Genomic DNA, 7,770 nt, shown 5'->3' on the forward strand with positions numbered 1-7,770 from the left:
TTTTCATTTCATCTTAAGCAGACACAAATTCTATATATATCATCATCCATTAAACGAAATCATAAAACAGTTTATATTTTCCACATAATTGGTCAATTTTTTTTGCGCCTGGAGCCTTCTCTCGACGTTATCAAGGTAGCATTTTGTTTTTTGTTGATGTGTACCAACATAAAATATCCACCTAAGTTTAACTGCTTTGTTACAACAGATATTCACAACATCGTAGCAATGGCAACATCAACTGCTAAACCTGTTGTTATTTGTGGTTAAAAAGATGTTGGAACAGAAAAGAAACTGTGTTTATTAATCTCTTCATTGAAGTGACTTATTGTTGAAATATGTATCTTTGTATACTTCCTCTATTGTCTTTGTCGAGTGATCTGATGTTAGAGCTTATATCAACGTGTAGTGTATTCTTGTGAATTTGTCAGGCATGAGTTGTGTTCCTAGTAAATTATAATTCTTTAATTTTTAACTGATATTTAAATTCCAACAAAACGAAGTCTTTGATTTCAGTTATTGTTTATATCAAAAATAATTTAATTACAAATGGGAAGCTTTCCAGGAAGTACCATCCAAGTCAGAAATTTGATTTAAGTGCAATTTCTCTATTGCATTATATCCACAACCTCTGACATCCAAAAGAACTTATCGTTAAAATAAACGACAAGCATAGTAGAGTTTCACTTCTTGTTCTTACCTCAATCCATTTTTTCATTTCGAGCATTGGCTGGGTACCTTTAGAAATCATAATGTCATCTTAGTGTGTTCAGTACTTCTTCAGTTTTTTTGAAAAATTTTGGATTTATTGTTCTTTTCCACTTATCTTTTCCAATATTATATTGATACATCATGACTTTTGTTTCTTTGTTCACTGTAGAAATTATTTTTGTTGAAAAGCTTTTTGTTTCTTTTTTAATTCATGTCTCATAACCTTTCCTGATACTGACAACGTTCAAAGCTGGCTTTCGATTTATTTCAGCCATATTTTTTCCATTTTCTACTCCGTTTCATCCCATTATTTTTTTTATTGCTCGTAATCAGTAAGTACCAGGGCTCGTCGAGTGGTAAATGGCAGTTTTAGAATGATAGAAACCAGTTAAGATTAACCCACGTAAACAAATGAACAGATCTGGTAATGCAAATGGAACGTGAAAGTTATAAAACGTTTTATTAAGAGGTATACTAAGTTTCAAAAAACTCTGGGATAAACTGTTTCAGTCTCTGAATGATCGGCATAAGAGTCGTTTGTAGATTTCTTTTCCTCGTGCCGAGAAAAACAAAGTTCTATCTACCGAGCTTCAGTGTAAGAAATATTGCACAGAGCACTACGTGCGATCGTTTTTGCGTGATTTGAATTTACGAGTTAAGCAAATTTGAATATATACAAATATTCACATATACTCTGCTCTAGAAAAGAGTTTTGACCCTGTCTTTTACTAATACAGCTGTTATAATATGGTTATCCACTAAGTCTATTGTTCTTGGTTTTCTGTGTTTCTTGTCTAAAAGGAAAGAAAGTATTAATGCAGAAATTAACCCAACTCTTGCTGGTTCTTTTTTTCTGCAAAAACACAACGATGGCTTTTAAAGAACAAGTTTGAAATACTAAACTTTTCAAATGCAGCTAATGCACCAAATGTTTGAGCAAAGGGAAATTGGAAAAGTTTGAACTCCACAAGCCGATCTTATGCATATTGCCAAAGTTTATTCCAAAGCGGAAGACAGAGATAACAAAATTAGACATCATGGTTGCAACTATGCAGAAATTGATTAACAATACCGTTTAAGATAAATCCAAGGACAGAGAAAAAAACATCAAGAAAACACAGAGATTATTATGCCCTCTGTGGACCAAGATTTCTAACTTTGCGCACAAACGATTGGAGAAGAAAGATTGAAATGGTCTCAACATGAGCAATATAGTTTGGTACACCATATTCGACCTCCGAATCCTTGTTTGTTGAAGAGGATGAGTTTGTATGTTCTGTATGGTTTGAGACCGGTGGATATGGTGTTTTGTCCCATTATTTCTAAATGGCAATGTCAATAGTTGGTCAGCCCGTAGAAAAGTTCACTTAGCTTTCCACAGTTTTTTGTCAGTTCTTGAATAGTGTCCATAACTTGTTCACAGTCTTCAAGGTGTATATCGCGTAACTGTGGCAAATGTTAAACAAACAGAATTAAATGGATGGTCCACTTTAAAAACCTAAATTGTTTCTGATTTTGCAATTTTTAATGGAAAACAAACAATATCATTTAGTGAAGGTCTGCAGGTCTCTTTTCAGCTGGTTGTAGTTATTGTTAGATGTTTTCCTTTACTGAAAGTCATCTATAGCCATCCCGCTATTTAGTATTTTTACATAAATCTTTCAAATTTGACTTGTGTTCCTAGTAAATTATAATTCTTTACATATAACTGATATTCAAATTCTTCCAAAGGAAGTTTTCCATTTCAATGGATTATTTTTCAAAATAATATAATTACAAATTATGAGGAAGCTTTCCAGGAAATACCTTCCAAGTCGGAAAGTCTGATATGGAATGTAAAAGACAGTATATTGTCATTGTGAATTAGTGTGATTGTACTATGCCAACAATGGACGATCTACATTTACAAACATGTAACGATACTCGATTTCAAACCATTTACTATTACGATTATTGGATGACAGAGCGAACAACTTGCTAACGACTACATATGTTTTGCAAGCAACGTCAGGCGTATAATAACAACTCTGGATTTAACCACGGCTGCAAAGACACAATGCATTGACGTAAGAACCAGATAGAATAGGCTAACCTGACGTTTACTCATTTGACTGTAAAGATGTACCACTAAGGTTGTCAAAACGTCATTCAACAACAACAAAAACAGTCCTTCTTAGGATTATACCAATGGAGTTTCCACATTTACAAACATGTAAGGATACTCCAACTCAACCATTTACTTTATGAGTTATCTGTTGTTTTTTTCATTTCATCTTAAAGACACAAGTTCTATATATATCATCATCATTAAAATCATCAGTTGTATATTTTCTACATGTTGGTAATTTTTTTGCGCCTGGAGCCTTCTCTCGAGCGTTATCAAAGGTAGCATTTTATTATTTTTTTTGTTGATGTACACCAACATAAAATAACTCCACCTAAGTTTAACTGCTTTGTTACAGAATTGCAACATCGTGCTTGTGACATCAACTGCTAAACCTGTTGTTATTTATGGTTAAAAAAAGATGTTGGAACAGAAAGAAACTTGTGAACATTAAATCTCTATTCAGTGACTTATTGTTGTTGTTGAAATATGTATCTTTGTATACTTCCTCTATTGTCTTTGTCGAGAGTGATCTGATGTTAGAGCTTATATCAACGTGTGGAGTGTATTCTTGTGAATTCGTCAAGGCATGAATTTGTGTTCCTAGTAATTATAATTCTAATTTTAGCTGTATTTAAATTCCAACAAAACCCAAGTCTTCGATTTCAGTTATTGTTTATATCAAAAATAATTTAATTACAAACAAAATTATAGGAAGCTTTCAGGAAGTACCATCCAAAGTCAGAGAAATCTGGTTAAGTGCATTTCTCTATTGTTATATCCACAACCTCATCAAAGAACTTATGTTAAAATGGCTTGACGAAGCATAGTAGAGTTTCTATGTTGCCTCAATCTTTTTCATTCCGAGCATTAGCTGGGATACCTTTAGAAATCATAATATCACATCTTAGTGACACTTCTTCAGAACAATTTTGGATTTATAGTTCTTTTCCACTTATCTTAATATTATATTGATACATCATGACTTTGTTTTGCTTGTTCACTGTAGAAGTGTTTGTTGAAAAAGCTTTGTTATTTTTGTTCCGTCATCTCATAACTTAACCTGATACTGACAACGTTCAAACTAAACTTTTGATTTATTTCCAGCCATATTTTTTTTCCATTTTCTCATTTCATCCATTTATTTTTTTTTTTTTTACTTTAATTGTCAGTAATATTAGTACCACAGGGCACTCGTCGAAGTGGTAATATGTCAGATTTTAGAATGACTGCAGAAACCAATTAGGATTAACCCACATGCTGGAAACAAATCAACAGATCTGTAGCTGCGATGGAACGTGAAAGTTATAAACGTTTGATTTTTAATTAAGAGAATTTGACCTACTAAGTTTCAAAAACTCTGGGATAAACTGTTTCAGGTCTCTGAATGATCAGCATAAGAGTCGTTTGTAGTTTCTTTTCCTCGTGCCGAGAAATAAAAGTTCTATCTACCGAGCTTCAGTGTAAGGAAATATTGCTGAGCACTACGTGCGATCGTTTTTGCGTGATTTGAATTTACGAGTTAAACAAATTTGAATATATACAAATATATTCACATATACTCTGCTCTAGAAAAAAAAAGAGTTTTGACCACTATCTTTTACTAATACAGCTGTTATAATATGGTTTATCACTAAGTCTATTTCATTCTTGGTTTCTGTGTTTTCTTGTCTAAGGAGAAAAGTAATGGTACAAAGTCTTAACTCTGGGTTCTTTTTTTTTCTGCAAAAGACACAACGATGGCTTTTAAAGAACAAATTTGAAATACTAAAACTGTTTCAAAATGCCTTCATCTTTTAAATGTTTGAGCAAAGGAAATTGGAAAAGTTTTGAACTACAAGCCGATCTTATGCATATTGCAAAGTTTATTCTAAAAGCGGAAGACAGAGATAACAAAATTAGACATCATGGTTGCAACTATGCGGATTGATTAACAATACGTTTTAAGATAAATCCAATGACAGAAAAAAAAAAAAAAAAACATCCAAGAAAAACACAGAGTTAAGCTATGCCCACTCTGTGGACAAGATTTCTAACTGCACAAACGTTGGAGAAGAAAAGATTGGAAATGGTCTCAACATGAGCAATATAACATTTGGTACACCATCATGTTCGACCTCCCGAATCCTTGTTTGTTGAAGAGGATGAGTTTGTATAATTCTGTATGGTTCAAACCGGTGGATATAGTGTTTTGTTGCCATTATTTCTAAATGGCAATGTCAATAGTTGGTCAGCCCGTAGAAAAGTTCTTAGCTTTCCACAGTTTTTTGTCAGTTCTTGAATAGTGACATCCGTAACTTGTTCACAGTCTTCAAGGTGTAGGTCAGCGTAACTGTGGCAAATGTTAACAAATAGATTAAATATGGATTTTTTAAAAAACACATAATTGTTTCTAGATATTTGCAATTTTTTTAATGGAAAACAAACAATATCATTTTAGTGAAGGTCTGCAGGTGTCTTTTCAGCTGGTTAGGCTGTAGTTATTAGATGTTTTCCTTTACTGAAAAGTCATCTATAGCCATCCCGCTATTTAGTATTTAAATCTCCAAATTTGACTTGTGTTCCTAGTAAATTATAATTCTTTACATATAACTGATATTCAAATTCTTAAAAGTTTTCATTTCAATGGATTATTTTTTTCAAAAATAATATAATTACAAATTATAGGGAAGCTTAGGAAATACCTTCAAGTCGGAAAACCGATATAAATGGAATGAGTATATTGTCATTGTGAATTAGTGTGATTGTACTATGCCAACAATGGACGATCTATTTACAAACATGTAACGATACTCTCGATTTCAACCATTTACTTTATTACGATTATGGTTGACAGAGCGAACAACTTGCTAACTTTTGACTACATATGTTTTGCAAGCAACGTCAGACGGCGTAATCAACAACTCGGTTTAACCACGTGCAAAGACACAATGCATTGACGTAAGAACCAGATAACGAATACGGCTAACCTGACGTTTACTCCTCATTTGACTGTAAAGATGACTTCCACTAAGGTTGTCAAAACGTCATTCAACAACAACAAAACAGTCCTTCTTAGGATTATACCATCTGGACGTTCTACATTTACACAACATGTAAGGATACTCCTGGCTCAAACCATTTACTTTATGAAGTTATCTGTTGTTTTTTTTTCATTTCATCTGACAGGCCACAAGTTCTATATATATCATCATTAAAAAACGAAATCATAAAACAGTTGTATATTTTCATAATTGGTCAATTTTTTGCGCCTGGAGCCTTCTCGAGCGTTATCAAAGGTAGCATTTTTTATTATTTTTTTGTGCACAACATAAAATAACCTCCACCTAAGTTTAACTGCTTTGTTACAACAGATATTCACAACATCGTAGCAGCAACATCAACTGGCCTATTTATTTATGGTTAAAAAGATGTTGGAACAAGAAACTTGTGTTTATTAATCTCTTCATTAGAAGTGACTTATTGTTGAAATATGTATCTTTGTATACTTCCTCTATTGTCTTTGTCGAGAGTGATCTGATGTTAGAGCTTATATATCAACGTGTAGTGTATTCTTGTGAATTCGTCAGGCATGAGTTGTGTTCCTAGTAAATTATAATTCTTTTAATTTTAACTGATATTTAAATTCAACAAAACGAAGTCTTCCGATTTCAGTTATTGTTTTATATCAAAAATAATTTAATTACAAATTATAGAAGCTTTCCAGGAAGTACCATCCAAGTCAGAAATCTGATTTAAATTTTAATTTCTCTATTGCATTATATCCTATCTGACATCAAAGAACTTATCGTTAAAATAAACGACGAAGCATAGTAGAGTTCCTTCCCTTGTTCTTACCTCAATCCATTTTTCATTCGAGCATTAGCTGGGATACCTTTAAATCATAATATCCATCTTAGGTGTGTTCAGTACTTCTTCAGTTTTTGAAAAATTTTGGATTTATAGTTTCTTTCATATGCCAATATTATATTGATAAACCATGACTTTTTGTTTCTTTGTTCACTCTTAAGTATTTTTGTTGAAAAGCTTTGTTTCTTTTAATTCGTCATCTCATAACTTATTTCCTGATACTGACAACGTTCAAACTAAACTTTGATTTATTTCAGCCATATTTTTTCCATTTTTCTCATTTCATCCATTATTTTAATTTAATAAATGTGTAGTAATATTAGTACCACGGGGCACTCGTCGAAGTGGTAAATGGCAGTTTTAGAATGACTCAGAAACCAATTAGATTAAGCCACATGCTGAAACAAATGAACAGATCTGTAGCTGCAAATGGAACGTGAAGAAGTTATAAACGTTTGATTTTTTAATTAAGAGGTGACCTACTAAGTTTCAAAAACTGGGATAAACTGTTTCAGTCTCTGATGATCGGCATAAGAGTCGTTTGTAGATTTCTTTTCCTCGTGCCGAGAAAATAAAAGTTCTATCTACCGAGCTTCAGTGTAAGAAATATTGCACAGAGCACTACGTGCGATCGTTTTGCGTGATTTGAATTTACAGTTAAATAGAATTTGAATATATACAAATATTCACATATACTCTCTAGAAAAAAAGAGTTTTGACCCACTGTCTTTACTAATACAGCTGTTATAATATGGTTATCCACTAAGTCTATGTTCTTGGTTTTCTGTGTTTTCTTGTCTAAAAGGAGAAGAAAGTATTAATGCAAAATTAACCCAACTCTTGCGGGTTCTTTTCTTCCTGCAAAAAAGCGATGGCTTTAAAGAACAAGTTTGAAATACTAAACTGTTCCAATGCCTAAAATGCAAAATGTTTGAGCAAAGAAAATTGGAAAAGTTTTGAACTACAAGCCGATCTTATGCATATTGCAAAGTTTATTCCTAAAAGCGGAAGACAGAGATAACAAAATTAGACATCATGGTTTCAACTATGCGAAATTGATTAACAATACCGTTTAAGATAAATCCAAGGACAGAAAAAACATCAGA

The 7,770-nt window shown here is 32.5% G+C and overlaps 1 long non-coding RNA gene across 1 annotated transcript in view; it reads right to left on the reverse strand.

Annotated features, from left to right (window-relative positions):
- The window catches only part of LOC124458388, a 9,896-nt gene extending 5,514 nt beyond the window's left edge, over nucleotides 1–4,382 (reverse strand). The window contains exons 1-2 of the long non-coding RNA XR_006953150.1: nucleotides 4,372–4,382; nucleotides 3,145–3,149 (exon numbers count right to left, since the gene is read on the reverse strand). This is a non-coding gene — a long non-coding RNA (uncharacterized LOC124458388). The remainder of the gene's footprint in view (nucleotides 1–3,144; nucleotides 3,150–4,371) is intronic.
- Between the last annotated feature and the right edge of the window lie 3,388 nt (nucleotides 4,383–7,770).

Source organism: Xenia sp. Carnegie-2017, unplaced genomic scaffold (genome assembly GCF_021976095.1).
Source record: "Xenia sp. Carnegie-2017 unplaced genomic scaffold, XeniaSp_v1 HiC_scaffold_6, whole genome shotgun sequence".
Lineage (NCBI taxonomy): Eukaryota > Metazoa > Cnidaria > Anthozoa > Malacalcyonacea > Xeniidae > Xenia > Xenia sp. Carnegie-2017.